Genomic DNA, 21,007 nt, shown 5'->3' with positions numbered 1-21,007 from the left:
CCATAAACTACACAGGTTCATCTCTATACTGTTGGAGCAGCCATAAACTACACAGGTTCATCTCTACTGTTGGAGCAGCCATAAACTACGGTACACAGGTTCATCTCTACTGTTGGAGCAGCCATAAACTACACAGGTTCATCTCTACTGTTGGAGCAGCCATAAACTACACAGGTTCATCTCGATGTTCTGGGCGTCTTTGTAATGTTAGTGTTAGTAAAAAGCAGGTAAAAGAGTGTAACTGTCCCTGAACGAGAGACAGTGGTTACAGGTATAAACTTAAATTATATAAAATATGGTTTTTATGATGATCATAGGCTACTTGGATAAAAAGGTTGATTTCATTATGAATAAATAGAATTTAAGAATGGCAACAAATATGTCAAAGGGTTATATTACAAGGTAAAAATACACCCTTTGAAGGGAGTCACATGATCAGAGTTGTCATGTCATTCACATGACGTCACCTGTCAGTAAGGGTCAGAGGTTGAACGGACTTCCTGGAGAAAAGTTGTATGTTTTGGGAACGTCAGAGAGAGAGACGATATTAATAAATCTGCACATGGTTCAAAGGCGCACACGGTACATATTCTTTGTGATTTCATTGTGATGTGTTGTTGTGGATTGTTCAATATTTCTGTAATGTAGAACTATGGACTTTTGATCAATTGAATGCACATGTGTAAGGACTCAAAAACTGAACAAAATGTCATTGTTTCCTTATTATAGTTTTCACGGTGTCTTGGTCACTGGAGGAGTTGAAAGTCGCAATACAAATAAAAGCAATATCAGACATCTGTATGATGCGTGGACATACTTGAACCTGTACAGCTACAAAGAGTAACGTTTGACTGAGGCAGACTATGTGGGCGGTGCTACCTTTCTATGATGTCACTGAGCATCATGAAGGGTTAAGTGGTAACAAACAGTTTATTCGTTGATAATTTAATGACACATTATATATTTAAAAAAGCTTCTTTATAATGTATCAACCTACAAGAACTATAAATAGCATCTGTGATCTCTGATATGACATACAAGATTTTTTATGTCTCTGTCTGTCTCTCTCTCTCTCTCTCTCTCTCTCTCTCTCTCTCTCTCTCTCTCTCTCTCGGGTAGAGTTACGGAGCCAGGCATCATTTAGCTAGCACAGATCGGGTCTCTCTCTCTCTCTCACGCGGTTAAACGGAGCTGATCGTGTCGGTCCAGATGGTCCGGTCCAGTGGGTCCACGGTGATACCTCCTAACCGACCGGACCCACCGGAGGAGCCACGGGATAATAAACAACAACACAATACAATAACCGGGACCGAGCACAACTTCCACGCAAGGTAAGAGGATCGCGTGTGTGAGTGTGTGTGTGTGAGCGCGCGCGCGTGTCTGTGTTTACAAGTGCATCAGAAATGCTGTGAACTTGTGAGCTATAAGTTGTATAGGTCGTTGTATCGATGATATTTAGTGTAGAAGGAACAGAGTGTGTGTGTGTGTGTGTGTGTGCGCGCGCGCTTGCGTGTGTTTGAGAGAGACACGTTGCGCGCGTTGTTCTATCAACTTTTGGGAGGAATTTGGAGCGTGCGTGCATGTGTCCGTGTGATGTCAGGGTTTTCAATACAAATGGATGGAAAGATGATCCATTATTTGGACAAATCATGTCACGTGTGTATTTATTTTAAAGTCAGACTCCAGAACACGCCTTGATCCAATTAAGGCTAATGTAGGCTCTGAGTTAAAAATGAACCAACATTAAGTATCTCTCTCTCTCTCTCTCTCTCTCTCTCTCTCTCTCTCTCTCTCTCTCTCTCTCTCTCCCCTGAGACGTTGTACGTTACACGTTGTATTTGACAGCTGCTGATCTCAGTGTTATGTGTCTGAGCCAGGCGTGTAGCCTATTGTGTGTGTGTGTGTGTGTGTGTGTGTGTGTGTGTATATGTGTAGCCTATAGGCCTATGGTCTAGTTTTAGTTCACTGAATCCCGTCTCATTTTAGTCGACTGAATCTTGTATACAACAATTGTATATATTAATTGGCGTTGTAAACAATTGTACACTTGGTTTGCATGCAGAGCTTGTGGATATATAGTTTGTTAAAGAAGATAAGCTGTTTTCTGCGGCCATAAACAGATTATTGTTTGATTATTCTTTCATTAGGGATCAAGCCCAAAGGGCTAAAATCCTGCCATTTTAGCAGTTTTGCCAGATCTGATCCATCGTTCTTCATAACATTCTGCAATATGGTCGAGCGCCGCGAGGTCCCCTCAGGAACCGCAGCTACACTCATCCCAAAAGACCTCTCATTATATTGACCTCTGACCTTTGTGTATATTGCGTATAGCTTTCTTTCTTTGGGCCTTGACCCCCGTCTTATTGCTGCTTAATGATTGCACCTTCTCAGATCTGTGGGTCTGTCTGAACACAAACATTGGCTGATGATTGGCTGATCACCCCATAGCGAATTATTTGATTGGCTGAGCAAAGTAGGCTACATAATAATAGTAAGATAATAGTAAGGGCAGAAAAGTGAAGACGCCAAAAGTGATTGGCTGGAATGACAAATTGTGATGATTTGATTGGCTGAGCTCGGTACTTTTTTGTCCTATACACAAAATTAAATTCCCGTTGACAATGAAGGATGACGTACGATCACGATGATAAGAGCGCCCCTCACTTCACACGGGTGTGATTTGTATTATTATATACTTCTAGTAAGGGCCACAGTCTGTCTCACTTATTTTATCACTTCTAATAAGGGCCACAGTCTGTCTCACTTATTTTATCACTTTCTAGTAAGGGCCACAGTCTTTCTCACTCATTTTATAACTTCTAAAAACTATAATTTTATCTTTGAATAGAGGAAGGGAGCGCTGCCGTGGTGCTTTGTTTGTTGAACTGAATACAGGTGCTCGTTGGCGAGGTTAAATCATGAGAAGAGGATCCAAGGCACTCTGTTCCAGTGAGGTGAAAAAAAGCCTTTTTTTATTTAAGAGTTCAGGCATGGCAAAGAACATTACACAAAGAAGGACGAACTATAGGACCCTGACGAAGGCCTGAGTGCCGAAACTCGCTGGTCCTTCATTTTGTAATGTTCTCTGCTTATGTATAGCTTTGGACCGGGGCCTACAATAATCAATATAAAACGCCTTAAGACGTGTATATGCACGTCCTGGCATCCCACAGCATTTATTTGATAAGATGTGTATGTGTTTGCCTGCGTTGTGTGTTGTGTGATAGTCTGACATAACTCGCCCAAGTCCTCAAATCGGATCGGCAGCAGCCATTTTGGGGTGGATTGGGCTGGGTCCCAAGGTTGAGAGTACCAAAACACAGGTACTGCAAGTGGAAACTACATTTTCTCTGTTACATTTACACCAAAATATCTGATTTGACTTGGTGTGACTGCAGTCTAAATGGGGCCTATAAGAACTGGCCACTCTGTCGTATTCCAGATCCTGACTTTTAATGTTTACTCTGAGAGGCTTCAGTTTACACCTGCCTGTCTTTAGCAGGGGACCTTTTTCAGGGTTGTATTTGGACCTCTGTGCGATCCTGTGGTGCTTTCTAGGCCAGTGGATCGGGCGCGCGCGCGGGGGGGGGGGTAGCTTAATTTAGACGAGGAGCACAGAGATAGGAAATTGAGGGCATGAGCGAGGAACAGGGCATGATGATGTCATCAACACAGCCCTGTGGAGAGGTCAGAGGTCATGATGGGGTCATCAACATGGACATAGAAATGTAGACGCCTCCTTAGGCTCTGAGGCGTCTGTATCTCCATAGACGCCTCCTGATCACCCCATAGCAATGATTTGATTGGCTGATCACTTGTGTCCACTGACCGTTCCAGCTCCATGGGCGGCCTGCCATGGGGGGTGCAACTCCCTCTGAACGTCTACAAACCGTACATGACGGCTGCTACCAGTCATAAAACTGTTCAGTGTCTCCAAAAGCATAGCCACATGTCCACACTCTACACGCTTTTGCAACACTGCAGAGAACTAGATTAAGGCGATGGGCAGTGCACATACTGTACAGTGCCTTTGGGAAGGTGTGTTTAAGGATACCTTGTCCCTCTGCCATCCGAGTTGTGGCTCTCTCTGTATGCAAGCAGTTAGCTTGCACTCCTGCATGGCTCCCCGGCATCACAGAGGCACCATCAAAACAAAATCCGACACACAATAATGGATCTAAATGGAAAGGTGCCAACACCTGTAGGATTTTGTCTGCAAGGCACACCGCAACAAGTTCTTTTTTGGACATATCTTTACACTCATCTGCCAATATGGCATAATAGTTGTTTGAAATAGAGTCGTCTTTGTTTTGTTTTGCATGCAAATCATCTTTTTTATCTTTTGGAAAAGGAGGGAAGCAGCCCATTCGAGTAGCTCAAAATTTGAGCATTTTTATTTAGCTGACCAAGGCGAGTTTGAATCTCTGCATAATTTTTTTTTAGCACATCAAAAAGTGTCAGAAAATAGCCTTTGTTTCCTTCTGTGGTCCTGTGACCCCGCAGTGTGAGGTCCTGCTTTGCACAAAACATAACTATGTCTGTCTAGTAGTACTTTAATGTGCTCCCAATTTCTCTCTACATAAGATGCGTTGACTCTGTCTCTGTTTAACTGGTTTACAATTGTCCCTGGGCCTCTGCCATCCGAGTTGCGGCTCTCTCTGTATGCAAGCAGTTTGCTTTGTGCATTTCTATGGCTATTAATGACCTGGTGCTTGTCACAGGCTGTGCACTGCCGACATGCTTCCAGTCTCTGTATCCAATAGTAGTAAAACGTTTTTCTCACTATACTCTTGGTCTCTTGGAAGTGTCTGCATGGTTTACAGAACACAGCATCTCTTGCTCTACAGTACTCCAGCCAGGGACATTTTCCATAGTAGTCTCGATTAAAGCAGCACATTTTCCCAGAGAAGTTAGTCACAGGAAACCTTTTCATTTTGGGCTGTACTGGTGGCTCCTCCACAGCTGAGAGTAGGACTTTTCCTCCTCCTGCTGCTATTGTGTCCATAGTTGAATCGGATGAGGCTAGAAAATAATAATAATAGAGTAAACACTCAAGCAATAATTAACATTTAACACATTTTGGGCGGGAACCCCTTTGGTTGTTTTAAGCATGATGTTATACTTTAGCTATTAAGAAATAGCAGATCTACAAGCTCAGGTGCCGCGCTATGAAGGTCTGCTATTTTTGAAAACTCGTGAAAACGTGGTGTAAATCTTTGAATATATATTATTTCAGAATGTTTTTAACTCAAATCTTTGCTTCTGGGGGGGGCGGGGGGGGCAGCAACCTGCTGCTGCTGGTGGCGGCTGTGGAAGACTGGCTGTGATATAACCTGACGCTGTTGCTGTTGTTGTATCCAAACTATCCATGGTTAGTTTCACTATCCTGTGATCACGTAGATCTGCTGTTTGACAACAGTGTCCCATCCTGTGATCACGTAGATCTGCTGTTTGACAACAGTGTCCCATCCTGTGATCACGTAGATCTGCTGTTTGACAACAGTGTCTCATCCTGTGATCACGTAGATCTGCTGTTTGACAACAGTGTCCCATCCTGTGATCACGTAGATCTGCTGTTTGACAACAGTGTCTCATCCTGTGATCACGTAGATCTGCTGTTTGACAACAGTGTCCCATCCTGTGATCACGTGGATCTGCTGTTTGACAACTGCAGTGTCCCATCCTGTGATCACGTAGATCTGCTGTTTGAGTCGCGGCGGTGGCTGAGGGTTAGAGTGGCTTGATCGCAACCGCAAGGTTGCCAGTTCGAACCCGGGCTCCCCCAGAGTTGGTGTCGAAGTGTCCTTGAGCAAGACTCTGAACCCCTAATTGCTCCTGATGTGCTGGTTGGGGCCTTGCATGGTGTCCGCTGCCATCTGTGTGTGAATGGGTGAATGTAATGCACAATCTATGTAAAGCGCCTTGGATAAAGGCGCTATATAAATGCACCATTTAGCATTTTCTAAGATCTAGAAATGAAATGAATGGACATTCAGAGGTTCCAGAGGAGCACGTCGGTCAGCCCTCCGGTCAGTCTGCGCTGCACGGAGCATTGATTTAATCATCCTCTCTGCTGTACTGTTACAGTTTAAGGTCTAAAAATGTCTCTGCCATCAATCACGTCAACCAATCACGTCGTTCCGTTTCACTTTATAATAAAACCCATGAGGAAAACAAGACACTGTTGTGGTGGCCCAGGCGGTAGGGGTGCGCGTGTGTGTGTGTGTGTGTGTGTGTGTGTGTGTGTGTGTGTGTGTGTGTGTGTGTGTGTGTGTGTGTGTGTGTGTGTGTGTGTGTGTGTGTGTGTGTGTGTGTGTGTGTGTGTGTGTGTGTGTGTGTGTGTGTGTGTGTGTGTGTGTGTGTGTGTGTGTGTGTGTGTGTGCACTTTGTGTGTGTGTGCGCACTTAGTGTGTGCTCGGAAAATAGCAGATCTTCAAGATGTAGATGTGTTGTGAACTTGTGAGAGAGAGAGAGAGAGAGAGACCTTATCAAACCCTGTACACTCAAGACACCCTTAGATCTCCATATATGGAGCTGCCCCCTAGGTCGAGGTCACTTCTCGCCCTTGGGTGTCTTGCTGGTATAAAAAATAAATAAATGTAGATGTTGTTTTGGGTTTGTTTCTATAGTGTGTAGCTGATTGTTTGGGCTTGTTCCTAATCCTAAATTGAAGTTGTTTATTTGGGCTGGTTTCTGAAGTGTGTAGTTGATCTATAAGGGTCCGTTTGGTCACTTGACATTTGAAGACGTGTTCTTTCACATTCTGCATAATGAGTACTTTTGGTACTTTAGGTACATTTTGATACCAATACTTTTGTACTTTTACTCAAGTATATTTTTAATTCTGGACTTTTACTTGTAACAGAGATTTCTACATTGCAGTATTGATACTTTTGCTTAAGTAATAAAATCACACACTCGTGATGTGAAGTGGGTGGCGCTCTTAGCATCATACTGTAGTGTACGTCCATCACATTCCAGCCAATCACTTCACTTTCAAGCCCTCAGCCAATCAACTCATCGCTATGGGGTGGGTACACACACACACACACACACACACACACACACACACACACACACACACACACACACACACACACACACACACACACACAATCATCATCATAATATTTCGACCGCGGTCGAGATCATGGATTTCACAATGCCATGCCAGACTTCCCGGTCCTTCATTACCATTACCATCCCCAGTTCCTGCTTACTGATGCATGTGTCCCTATAGTGATGACATGTGTCCCTAGCGATGACATCAGGGAACGACAGTTTTCTACCTCTGGTCTGCTTTGAGGCAGGACTCCAGAGAAGAAGGGAAGATATAACGTCATTGTCAGCTCTGTAGCAGTGGCCGGCAAACTGTGTTCTTCTGGATCGGACTAGTGAAGAAACACGGGGAAGGTTGCCGTATATTAGGTTAGTCGATGGGTGGATGAGCAGATTTTGCGCTCTCATTAGAAGGCGGGTGTAAGTGCCTCAACGGTCGTCCTAAATATTTTTTGTGTAATGTAGTGTCAATGTGTATAGGGAGCTCATCTATAATGTATATGCGTATTATTCTATGTCATAGTGGCTCCGCCCCTTTTAGCGCCAGTTGCCTAAACTGTAATCCTGGGCGCTTTGTTGGGGAGACTCTGCCAACCTGGGGGGCACAAACTGAGCTCATGCTGATCCTTCAATGCATGAGGAGTGAGCCATTTATCACCTGACAGGGGGGAGTTTCCCCGGTAGGACGTAGTGCGTGGAAGGAACACGTTAGTCCAACCAGTTGCTTTCCCTTCTATCAGGTGCCCCTTCTGGCCAGGGGGAGACGGCATAGTATGTTTTTTGTGAGGCTCAGGCTACCTACCCTAGGAGACACGGGGAGAACATGTGAGGGTACCTACCCTAGGGGACACAGGGAGAACATGTGAGGCTACCTACCCTAGGGGACACGGGGAGAACATGTGAGGCTACCTATACCCTAGGGGACACGGGGAGAACATGTGAGGCTACCTATACCCTAGGGGACACAGGGAGAACATGTGAGGCTACCTACCCTAGGGGACACGGGGAGAACATGTGAGGCTACCTACCCTAGGGGACACAGGGAGAACATGTGAGGCTACCTACCCTAGGGGACACGGGGAGAACATGTGAGGCTACCTACCCTAGGGGACACAGGGAGAACATGTGAGGCTACCTACCCTAGGGGACACGGGGAGAACATGTGAGGCTACCTACCCTAGGGGACACGGGGAGAACATGTGAGGCTACCTACCCTAGGGGACACAGGGAGAACATGAAAACTCCACACAGAAAGGCCCTTTCACCCAGAGAGAGAGAGAGAGAGAGTTTCGTGGTACCATTTCCAGTTCACCTGCAGTAGACGGAGGTTTCAGTGGCTGAATACGACGACATCTAAATCATCACCGGCTAAAAATATACTCACAATTAATAGAGAGAGAGAGAGAGATGTATGAGTGTGAGCATGTGGTACGACCCACTTTAATTTATCATCAGTGTGTGTGTGTGTGTGTGTGTGTGTGTGTGTGTGTGTGTGTGTGTGTGTGTTTGGATGTGTGTGTGTGTGTGTGTGTGTGTTTGGATGTGCGTGCCAGGCATGGATTTACTGTAGGCGGAGTAAGGCCGTACTTGTTTACGTTGTAACAGGTTGACAGGAGAATAAATCTATTCTCTCTGTGTCCTGCGTGTCTGGAAGGTGTCGGGTCGTTCCACACTCTAAGGTGAAACGTGTCTGCTAGGCCAGGGGCGCAAATGCCCCTGGCCCCAGATCCGACCCCAAGAACGTGGGGTTATGTTTATAGGGTTTGGGGTCGGACAGAAAATAGGTTGCCTCTAAGCTACCCAACCAACCCCCCCCCCCCCCCCCGAAATGCACATACAAAACTGCGTTTTGGCACAGTTATTATTATGAATTACCTGGCTGTGATTTCTCCTCCTCCCGTTTGTCTGAAAACGTAAACGTTTAACCACATTATCGACCAGCTCATGGTCAATACTCACTGTGTACGACCCACTGTAAGTAGCCTATTCTATATAAAATGTACTACGACAGTTCCTGGGCAGTTTTCAGGAGAGGAGAGAGCATGTTTTAAGTGTGTTTAAATTAAGCAATAAGCCACGAGAGGTCTCAGGTTACCCGGTATTTTACACTGGCTGGGGGCGTAGGCAGACCCGACGCGCAGCGGAGGGTCTTCTACCCCCCCAGCCAAAATACCCGGTAAGTTGGGGCCTCGAGTGGCTTATTGCTTTTCTAAAACGGTTACAAACATTATAGCAATATTAACCTAATAAAACTATTACATTCACAAAAGTATCTACGCTTTGCGCCACCAGAGCGAGCCAGAGCCACAACACTTCCTTCTTTTTCTCTGCAAGTAGCCTATGTGACGGGAGAATAGCGCTTGATATCTTTACGGGGCTGCCTGGAGCCACACATTCACAGTCATAATTATGAGACGGGCGGTGCTTAGACGCCCGCACGGCATGTGTTTGTAAAGCAATGAAGCGCTCCCCTTCCCCAGTTCAGCTACAAGGCTGCAGTTTGATACAAAGTGATTGAAGGAGTGAGTTTACACCGGTCACGTGACGGTAACCAGCCAATCAGAATGAAGTATTGGGACTACCCGTTTTAGAATGTAGTACATATATGGGTCTTGGGGAAAAAATACCAACTGAATTATGCGACCTCTTATAGGTGCTGTATAATGTATATAACTTCCTAAGCAATGCTGAGAATAGTGACGAACTGCTTCAAAATATATAATAAATGGAATGAAGATCTTGAAATAGATGATGCTAAATATAAATGGAAGGGACACATACAACTACCACAAACGAACATCTAAGACTTAAATCCAGTATAAAGTAATGACAAGAATGTACTACACTAGAGATAAGATTAACCAGTTTGATCCCACATCCTCTGACAGATGCTTAAAGTATTACACACAAAGGGACTCCATTATACATGCCTTCTGGTACTGCGAGAAAGTTAGAAAGATCTGGGAGAAAAAGGATTTTTAAATATAAATTGTAAGTGTGCAGTCGTGCTTGCACCTATGATCTGTATTTATCTAAAATATAGAGGAAACCAGATGCCCAATTAGCAGGCAAATCCTTTTTTCATGTTTAGTATATATAAAAAAAACTGTTATTGCAACTGGAAAAACAAAGAAGCACCCTCCCTTCAAGATTGGAAATCACTAATTAAATATTTTCAAAGTTCAATTCATGAGGCATCGCAGGAGGAGCGGTGCTGGACAACCTAAGGAACCTGGTGTGTGTGTGTGTGTGTGTGTGTGTGTGTGTGTGTGTGGGAGCGTGTGTGTGGGAGCGTGTGTGTGTGTGTGGGAGCGTGGGGTTCTCGAGTTACATGGATTGCAAACATACAGAGACGTGCATTTATAGATACTAGAGCGGTGCTCGTTGGAGCCTCTACAGCGGTGCCCGTGTAGACTTGGAACGATGCAAGTTGGAAATGCATGACCCACCCATGATATTATGTCCGTGTCCCTTTTATGCCCATATATTATGGAGTTCTTTGTCAGACATGCCCAAATATGGAGTCTATAATATGCAGATATCAGAATGATGTCAGAACAGGCCAGCTCCATTATATGGACACTGTGGGGGTGCATTTACAGTTAGATAGTGAACATGTCAGACCATGTGGGGGTGCATTTACAGTTAGATAGTGAACATGTCAGACCATGTGGGGCTGATATGAGGAGAGTGGGAGCAAAGAAAAGTCTGTTCCAACATAATTTGCATGAGGGAGGTAATTAAAACTCGCTGTACGTCCATTTCTAATGGTAGGATACATTCACAGTGTGCCAGCCTGGTAAACCATTAATTATGGAAGAGAGATTAAGGTAAAGGTCATAACAAATTACAAGTTGCACACATTGCAGCGCTTGTCCACCTGGCATCATGTAACTCCATATTTATGATTTTATTTGTTCTGTCGGGCTGACGCCTTGTAAATCCATATTCATGATTTTATATGTTCTGTCGGGCTGACATCATGTAACTCCATATTTATGATTTTATTTGTTCTGTCGGGCTGACGCCTTGTAAATCCATATTCATGATTTTATTTGTTCTGTCGGGCTGACGCCTTGTAACTCCATATTTATGATTTTATATGTTCTGTCGGGCTGACACCTTGTAACTCCATATTTATGATTTTCGCATTTACTATGAAAACTGAAGGTTTGAGAAAAATGAGACAGTGAGAAAAATCTAATGATGGCCGAACCCATAACAGGAATCCTTATGCTAATCTCCACGTCCGCGACCACGTCCCTTGGGGCCTCCCTTCTTGGGGGGAATCGGGGGCTACCTCCTTGGCTCTGGCTATAAGCCTTCTTGGGGGCTAGGCCGGGGCCTGATCTATGCCTGTACGTGCCCTATAAGCCTTCTTGGGGGCTAGGCCGGGGCTTGATCTATGCCTGTACGTGCCCTCGTCCCCCGCGGTCGGTTCTGTCCTTTATGGTTCGGACGAGCCACGTTCTGGAACTCTGGAGGTGTTCTTTGAAAGCTTTAAACATTGTACAGATACTACAGGTCATAGGTCGAAGGGACAGTGGTGACAGAGCAACAAGGGCAACTACTGTACCAGAGGGGACTGCGAAGTGCATGTAGTGTGTTTGGTAAGACAGTCTTCTCTGTTAGAGCCTCCCATCACTGGAACAGTCTCCCTAAAGAAGGAATTAGAGACCTCCAACTATTTGACCTTCAAAATCGAGTAATTATCAGCTCTATTTATCACTGGTGTCACTTCTCACGTCACTCTGCAGTTGTTCTGTCCCCTGCCCAGGGACTACATATGGAAATGAGCTTATATGGCTAACTTTGGCCCATTTACATGGACAAGAATAAAAATTGTGAATTATGTCCACTAGACCTGTACGTGCCCGTCACAGTCGGCCACCGGCCTACTTGGGAACGATGAAACATGGGATCCTAATGATATACGTTGTCATAGCACCCGTTTTAACTGTCAGCCGGTGTCCCACATGGAGATCTGTGTGTGTGCCTGTGTATGTAGACTGCAAACTGAAAAGTGTACTTGGCAATCAATTGGGCCCACTGGCAGAGCCTGATTGGTTGAGCCTCAATTGGCTGAGGCAGAAACTGGAAATTGCACAGGTGAAAGGAGTTGGCCTCATTAGGCCCAGCACTGGCAGAGCCTGACCAGAGCCTTTTGTGGTGGTTCTGGAGAACCGTGGGTCCGACCGACTCGATACCGGGCACTGCACTCCCTGCCGGGGTGTGGAACGCGTGTGTCGAATGTGAAGTCGGTGGGTCAAATCAACCGTGCATTATAACCGTACACACACGTACGCAGAGACGTGGCACATTGATAGTAGGATGTGTTGCAGGCTATTATAATGCAATGATTATATTATATTATATCATATTATATTATTACAGTGCAGTAGGTTGCAATGCAGGCTAGTATAATGCAATGAAAAACTGACCCACTTTTTACTCACTGCTTAATGTATTCATAATTAATACTTCTGATTCTCTTCCTACTGTAGCGGGGGGGGGGGGAGGGGGGGGCTGTGTTCTTCTCATGTGGTGTTTCTGTTATTTATTTATTTCAGCACTTGATGCAGAAATTGGCACGGAGGAAATCCTGGAAATTCATTTTGGATGATGATTAAAAGACCCTTTTCTCTTTTTTCAAACACGACCTCAAACACGACCTCATAGCGATGATTTAATTGGCTGATCCACCCATGGCGATGATTTGATTGGATGAGGGCTATACTGTAAGCACATTGTCCAGGAAACAACAAGGACTCCAACACAGATGTGCAACAATCCACAGAACCAGCGCATGCACGTCCACACACACACACACACACACACACACACACACATACACACACACACACACACACACACACACACACACACACACATACAACCAGCCCAAGGCCTCTAAGAAGCCAATTATCTGTCATGAGCTACTATTATATACACAGTACACACACACACACACACGCACACGCACACGCACACGCACAAACACATACTGTGCTGGGGTAGTAGATGACAAAAGTCTTATTTTTTAGACTCGACTGAGTCAAGAGGTTTTCATGAATTCTATGACATGATGGTCAAATGTTTAAATTAAATGAGGATAAATTGCACAGTTGGGTTGCTTCACCTTGGAGGGGTCATCTGCTTTTGCGGGAAGATGTTAATAGGATTGTGAAAATCTATCTCTCTCTCTCTCTCTCTCTCTCTCTCTCTACAAAAAACCACTGAATTAATTGAGTCCTTTTTCTTTCACCTTCCTTCGACAGTGACTTTATGTGTGTGTTGTTTTTGTTCGCTGTGGAACAGAGGATACGAGTTTACCGCGCTGACCCCGTAGAAAATACACCACACACACACACACACACATACACACACACACACAGAGGAACAGAGGATAAAAGTTTTCCGCGCGCTGACCCCGTAGAAAATAACAGGCTCTCTCGTGACAGGTGGAAAAAACCTCATATGTCCAAAATCAGAAACCGTTACTCTTTTTCTGGATTCACATAAACAGCAAAAGTAGCAGATCTACAAATGCTCACGCTTCGAGCTTGTGGATCGGATACTGTAGTGTGATGAAGCAGGATGTTGTATATAATATACTGTAGTGTGATCAAGCATATATATGGCATGAATTTACATTTACTATGCTATTTAAAATAATAGTTTGAATATTGGAGATGTGAGTTTTCTGCCTGACAGCAACAAGATGCTGTTGTTGTTTATCAGCAGTGTGTCCACGTCTCCCTGGCGGCTTTGTTCTCTGCTCTCCTCTGAAGGTAATTGCACGAGGCGTTCGGTCGATTCGTAACACCGACACGGAGGGGCCGCCGGTGATAGCGCCTGTTTAGCATGACCGGCCGTCTCCGCTCTAGCCTCGCCATAACGCAGAGATAGATTGCGTGCCTCGATCGTCTCCCATCAGAGGAGAGCCGGCGGCGCTTTGAAAAGCAGAAGAGGCAATTTACCCACAGATTCTTTACTTGAGATGGAAATGGAATATTGTCAACGGGTGAGGCCTGTCAGGCACCTCCGTGTCTCTCTGTGGTCGTCTTGGAGTCTGTACACTGAGGTCACTGAGGTCACTGCAGTCTGTACGTCCCCTGAGGTCACTGCGGTCTGTACACACCCCCTGAGGTCATTGCAGTCTGTACACTCCCCCTGAGGTCACTGCAGTCTGTACACTCCCCCTGAGGTCACTCCCCCTGAGGTCACTGCAGTCTGTACACTCCCCCTGAGGTCACTGCAGTCTGTACACTCCCCCTGAGGTCACTGTACACTCCCCCTGAGGTCACTGCAGTCTGTACACTCCCCCTGAGGTCACTGTGGTCTGTACACTCCCCCTGAGGTCACTGCAGTCTGTACACTCCCCCTGAGGTCACTGTGGTCTGTACACTCCCCCTGAGGTCACTGTACACTCCCCCTGAGGTCACTGTGGTCTGTACACTCCCCCTGAGGTCACTGTGGTCTGTACACTCCCCCTGAGGTCACTGTGGTCTGTACACTCCCCCTGAGGTCACTGCAGTCTGTACACTCCCCCTGAGGTCACTGTGGTCTGTACACTCCCCCTGAGGTCACTGTACACTCCCCCTGAGGTCACTGTGGTCTGTACACTCCCCCTGAGGTCACTCCCCCTGAGGTCACTGCAGTCTGTACTTAACTTAACTTTTTCCAGAAAGTGTACAGTATTTGTTAAAATCATGCTTTTATGTGGACGCGCCCACCAGTTCATATGCCTGGGTATATAAGTATGCCTGGGTTTGCCTGGTGCAGGTGGTGATGGGTGGTGATCCACCTGAACTGAAGCCGCACCCACAGCTGTAGTTGTATGGCATGGTGATTGGTGAACACGTGAAGTTGCCATATCGCCACCTATTATATTATGTCTGTTCTTTCACTGCATGGGCTATAATTTGAGCCACTGGTGCTGCCTACTGGTGATCTTTCTTAGTTTTTTGTTTTGGTTTTTTGAGCGGCGCCTAGCCGTTCCAATATGCAGCTGCGTGTGTGTGTGTGTGTGTGTGTGTGTCTGTATAGGCACGGACAGCTGCAGTAGCGCTGTGTGACCTACTGTACCTATAACAATAACAGCATAGTTGCACCACTCAGTTCATACAGGTGTGATTTGTTCTCTCTCTCAAGTTCTTTCGGGAGGTTTTCGAGTCAACAATGGTGTTAAATGTTAGGGTTGGGTCGAGCCTCGGGCCGGCTCTGCAGGGCCCAGTTAGGGCCAGGCCTACATTTCCAGGCCTGTGGAGAACTTATAGTTCGGGGCTCTCCCCAGGTTGGTAAAGGGAGAGTAGCACCCAGGGAATTGGCTCCGGGTGAAAAAATGGGTTACAAAATTGTGTGATGAAAATCCCCCAACGTGTAGACAGTTAAATCTCAGCCTTTGATCTGTGTTTCACGGTTTCTGCTACTATGTGTCTCACTTTGTTGTTGCTTTTTTTTTGTTTCATATTGTGTTTTTTAGCACTCTGGTAACTTTGCTGTTGTAAAATGTGCTATACAGAAATAAAGTGGATTGGACCAGCATCTGCACTGCAGTATATACTTAGATTCTTAGGTTGCGTTCACACGGGCAGATGAAACGATGCAGCCTACCATTCATTGTCAATGGAAGCCAGCGACATGAACTTCGTGAAGCTACGAAGCAGATCTGACACGTGAAGCTGCCACAAATTATGCTGTGATCCGTTTTTGCATCGTTTCATCTGCCCCTCTGAATGCACCATTAGTTCTGTTGTATCTTTGTATCTGTCATCCAGGGTGATTGCAGCATTATATCTTTGTATCTTAGTATTGTGGTATCTTTGTATCTTTGCATCCAGTGTGATGTCATCAGGACCCTAACCTTATTAACCTACAGTAGAGTCGAGAAGGAATCACGCATGCACGCACGCATGTGTTTGCCGGTATGCAGAGAGAGAGAAAGAGAGAGAGAGAGAAAGCTTGTCCTACTCTGCTGCATTTAGACTCTCAATTTGGAGAAACTCCACTGTGTGTTGACCTCCTTATAATCCTCCTCTACACAGACACCAGCAACCTGAGAGGAGAGGAGAGGGTGATATAATATTGATTGAATAGTTTATTAGCAGAGTACAGTCAAACACTTGGTCTAAAAGTAAACAGCAACAAAGTACAGTCAAACACTTGGTCTAAAAGTAAACAGCAACAGAGTACAGTCAAACACTTGGTCTAAAAGTAAACAGCAACAGAGTACAGTCAAACACTTGGTCTAAAAGTAAACAGCAACAGAGTACAGTCAAACACTAATAGTGAAAATGTGTCACCGTGCCCTCCATCTACCGCTAGTGAGAATGTGTCACCGTGCCCCTCCCCCTACCGCTAGTGAGAATATGTCACTGTGCCCCTCCCCCTCCCCCTAGTGAGAATGTGTCACCGTGCCCCTCCCCCTAGTGAGAATGTGTCACCGTGCCCCTACCCCTAGTGAGAATGTGTCATCGTGCCCCTCCCCCTAGTGAGAATGTGTCACCGTGCCCCTCCCCCTAGTGAGAATGTGTCACCGTGCCCCTCCCCCTAGTGAGAATGTGTCACCGTGCCCCTACCCCTAGTGAGAATGTGTCATCGTGCCCCTCCCCCTACCCCTAGTGAGAATGTGTCATCGTGCCCCTCCCCCTAGTGAGAATGTGTCACCGTGCCCCTACCCCTAGTGAGAATGTGTCATCGTGCCCCTCCCCCTCCCCCTAGTGAGAATGTGTCATCGTGCCCCTCCCCCTAGTGAGAATGTGTCACCGTGCCCCTCCCCCTAGTGAGAATGTGTCACCGTGCCCCTCCCCCTAGTGAGAATGTGTCACCGTGCCCCTACCCCTAGTGAGAATGTGTCATCGTGCCCCTCCCCCTACCCCTAGTGAGAATGTGTCATCGTGCCCCTCCCCCTAGTGAGAATGTGTCACCGTGCCCCTACCCCTAGTGAGAATGTGTCATCGTGCCCCTCCCCCTCCCCCTAGTGAGAATGTGTCACCGTGCCCCTCCCCCTAGTGAGAATGTGTCACCGTGCCCCTCCCCCTAGTGAGAATGTGTCACCGTGCCCCTCCCCCTAGTGAGAATGTGTCACCGTGCCCCTACCCCTAGTGAGAATGTGTCATCGTGCCCCTCCCCCTAGTGAGAATGTGTCACCGTGCCCTTCCCCCTACCCCTAGTGAGAATGTGTCATCGTGCCCCTCCCCCTAGTGAGAATGTGTCACCGTGCCCCTCCCCCTAGTGAGAATGTGTCACCGTGCCCCTCCCCCTAGTGAGAATGTGTCACCGTGCCCCTACCCCTAGTGAGAATGTGTCATCGTGCCCCTCCCCCTACCCCTAGTGAGAATGTGTCACCGTGCCCCTACCCCTAGTGAGAATGTGTCATCGTGCCCCTCCCCCTCCCCCTAGTGAGAATGTGTCACCGTGCCCCTCCCCCTAGTGAGAATGTGTCACCGTGCCCCTCCCCCTCCCCCTAGTGAGAATGTGTCACCGTGCCCCTCCCCCTAGTGAGAATGTGTCACCGTGCCCCTCCCCCTACCCCTAGTGAGAATGTGTCACCGTGCCCCTCCCCCTTGTGAGAATGTGTCATCGTGCCCCTCCCCCTACCCCTAGTGAGAATGTGTCACCGTGCCCCTACCCCTAGTGAGAATGTGTCACCGTGCCCCTCCCCCTCCCCCTAGTGAGAATGTGTCATCGTGCCCCTCCCCCTACCCCTAGTGAGAATGTGTCATCGTGCCCCTACCCCTAGTGAGAATGTGTCACCTCACCATGTATACAGTATGTATGCGACCCGTTTTAAACCGCTATTCTCAATCATTTATTTACGGTGGAAGTGCTTAAGTGTGTTTGTGGGTTCTTCTCATGAATTCTGAAGGAATGGAAGGAGAGAGGTTCATCGTTGGCATCCAGGGAGTGTGTGTGCAAAATGTGGCATCGACCGGGTTAAAGATGCCCGCTGCGCACGCACGCATGCACGCACGCACGCACGCGCACACACAGACGGACGGACGGAGTGCGAAACATACTCTCTCCCCATGCCTTCGGTTTGGTGGAGACAATGAGCCATAAGCTGTCTCTTGAGACAGACTAAAGAGGGCGCCGTTATTTTCCTTTGTTCTGCCCATGCATTGCCAGATTGGCTGAGTACAGACCCACAGTCCTCAAAACAATGTTTTCACAGATCTTCATACAGTCCCTGAACACTTACTAATCCTTCAACCGCACGGACTCTCATTTTTAATACGTCTTCATTTAATTATTAAATTAAGGCCGCCACACACATTTGGTTGTCCCAGTTTTAGGACTTTTCTCTTTTGTTGTAAGATAATTAAATTAAATGATGTATTTAGTATTTAGGGAATATTTTATTGTTTTAATCAGTGGTTCTCAACATCGGTTCCAGAGTTCCAATGGGGTCTGTAACTCTGAGAGTGTAACAAATGGAACCAAATGGATCCTTACTGGTCTGTAACTCTGAGAGTGTACAAACAGAACCAAATGGACCCTTACGGGTCTGTAACTCTGAGAGTATCCCTAGTAATAACTTGAGTACCCAGGTCTCATACATCGATTTCATACTCTGTAGCCGAGCTACTGTCTCTTATTGGATACATTGATGTCATACTCTGTCTCTTATTGGATACATTGATGTCATACTCTGTCTCTTATTGGATACATTGATGTCATACTCTGTCTCTTATTGGATACATTGATGTCATACTCTGTCTCTTATTGGATACATTGATGTCATACTCTCTCTCTTATTGGATACATTGATGTCATACTCTGTCTCTTATTGGATACATTGATGTCATACTCTGTCTCTTATTGGATACATTGATGTCATACTCTGTCTCTTATTGGATACATTGATGTCATACTCTGTCTCTTATTGGATACATTGATGTCATACTCTCTCTCTTATTGGATACATTGATGTCATACTCTGTCTCTTATTGGATACATTGATGTCATACTCTCTCTCTTATTGGATACATTGATGTCATACTCTGTCTCTTATTGGATACATTGATGTCATACTCTGTCTCTTATTGGATACATTGATGTCATACTCTGTCTCTTATTGGATACATTGATGTCATACTCTGTCTCTTATTGGATACATTGATGTCATACTCTGTCTCTTATTGGATACATTGATGTCATACTCTCTCTCTTATTGGATACATTGATGTCATACTCTCTCTTATTGGATACATTGATGTCATACTCTGTCTCTTATTGGATACATTGATGTCATACTCTGTCTCTTATTGGATACATTGATGTCATACTCTCTCTCTTATTGGATACATTGATGTCATACTCTGTCTCTTATTGGATACATTGATGTCATACTCTCTCTCTTATTGGATACATTGATGTCATACTCTGTCTCTTATTGGATACATTGATGTCATACTCTGTCTCTTATTGGATACATTGATGTCATACTCTGTCTCTTATTGGATACATTGATGTCATACTCTCTCTCTTATTGGATACATTGATGTCATACTCTCTCTCTTATTGGATACATTGATGTCATACTCTCTCTCTTATTGGATACATTGATGTCATACTCTGTCTCTTATTGGATACATTGATGTCATACTCTGTCTCTTATTGGATACATTGATGTCATACTCTGTCTCTTATTGGATACATTGATGTCATACTCTGTCTCTTATTGGATACATTGATGTCATACTCTCTCTTATTGGATACATTGATGTCATACTCTGTCTCTTATTGGATACATTGATGTCATACTCTGTCTCTTATTGGATACATTGATGTCATACTCTGTCTCTTATTGGATACATTGATGTCATACTCTCTCTCTTATTGGATACATTGATGTCATACTCTCTCTTATTGGATACATTGATGTCATACTCTGTCTCTTATTGGATACATTGATGTCATACTCTGTCTCTTATTGGATACATTGATGTCATACTCTCTCTCTTATTGGATACATTGATGTCATACTCTCTCTTATTGGATACATTGATGTCATACTCTGTCTCTTATTGGATACATTGATGTCATACTCTGTCTCTTATTGGATACATTGATGTCATACTCTGTCTCTTATTGGATACATTGATGTCATACTCTGTCTCTTATTGGATACATTGATGTCATACTCTCTCTTATTGGATACATTGATGTCATACTCTGTCTCTTATTGGATACATTGATGTCATACTCTCTCTCTTATTGGATACATACTCCTGTTGTTTAATGGATATGTTGATGATGTCATTCTCTAGCGCCCTGCATGTGATCTAATGGATCTGTTCACGTCAGTGAGAAGAGTCACAAATCACTAGAGGATTGTGGGAACTCTCTGGAATTACTGTATATAGTTCATGCATTCACAGTACACTTACACACACGCACGCACGCACAAACACGCACACACACGCACAGAGAGAGAGAGCACATACAAGTAGTTCTTCATGCATATTCAGCGGTGCAGCACTGGCCACGCCCCCCTGCAGAACTGGGCCAAACCTGTATATCTAATGGATTTAATGGATGGTTACTGTACTGTGCTGTGCTGTGCTGTACTGTACTGTACTGTACTGTACTGAGACCACATTTTCATGACAGATTTTGGACATGAACCAAATTGGCATCATGACTAAAATATCTAAATATACACATTGCACACATGGTTGTGAGGGGTTAAAAAAATCGTAGTGTGACACAAACTTTTAATCAGATTCTTATTTTTTTTGCTTTGCGTTTATTATTACTACAGATTTTGTCCAAACGCCACGCAAATTGCTACACGTTATCTCTGTAGTCATGTGATCAAGACGTATCTCACATTTCTCATATCTCTTTCCGATGGGCTATGATTGACGGGGCTGGTCTGTTTCGCACAAAATGCCACGCATCATGAATGCGCTCTGAAACGTTGCACACACACACATTCCCT

At 45.3% G+C, this 21,007-nt stretch overlaps 1 protein-coding gene across 1 annotated transcript in view; it reads left to right on the top strand.

The window, feature by feature from the left end:
* Positions 1 to 1,214: 1,214 nt before the first annotated feature.
* LOC308314911 (SH3 and multiple ankyrin repeat domains protein 2-like) overlaps positions 1,215 to 21,007 on the top strand; it is a gene marked incomplete at its 3' end in the record, with an annotated part of 151,079 nt that continues 131,286 nt past the window's right edge. Inside the window, 1 exon segment of the mRNA XM_080762720.1 lies at positions 1,215 to 1,331.

The sequence above is a fragment of the Protomyctophum bolini genome (genome assembly GCF_963924005.1).
Source record: "Protomyctophum bolini genome assembly, chromosome: 1".
Taxonomy (NCBI): domain Eukaryota; kingdom Metazoa; phylum Chordata; class Actinopteri; order Myctophiformes; family Myctophidae; genus Protomyctophum; species Protomyctophum bolini.
This window is presented reverse-complemented; position numbering and strand designations above follow the sequence as displayed.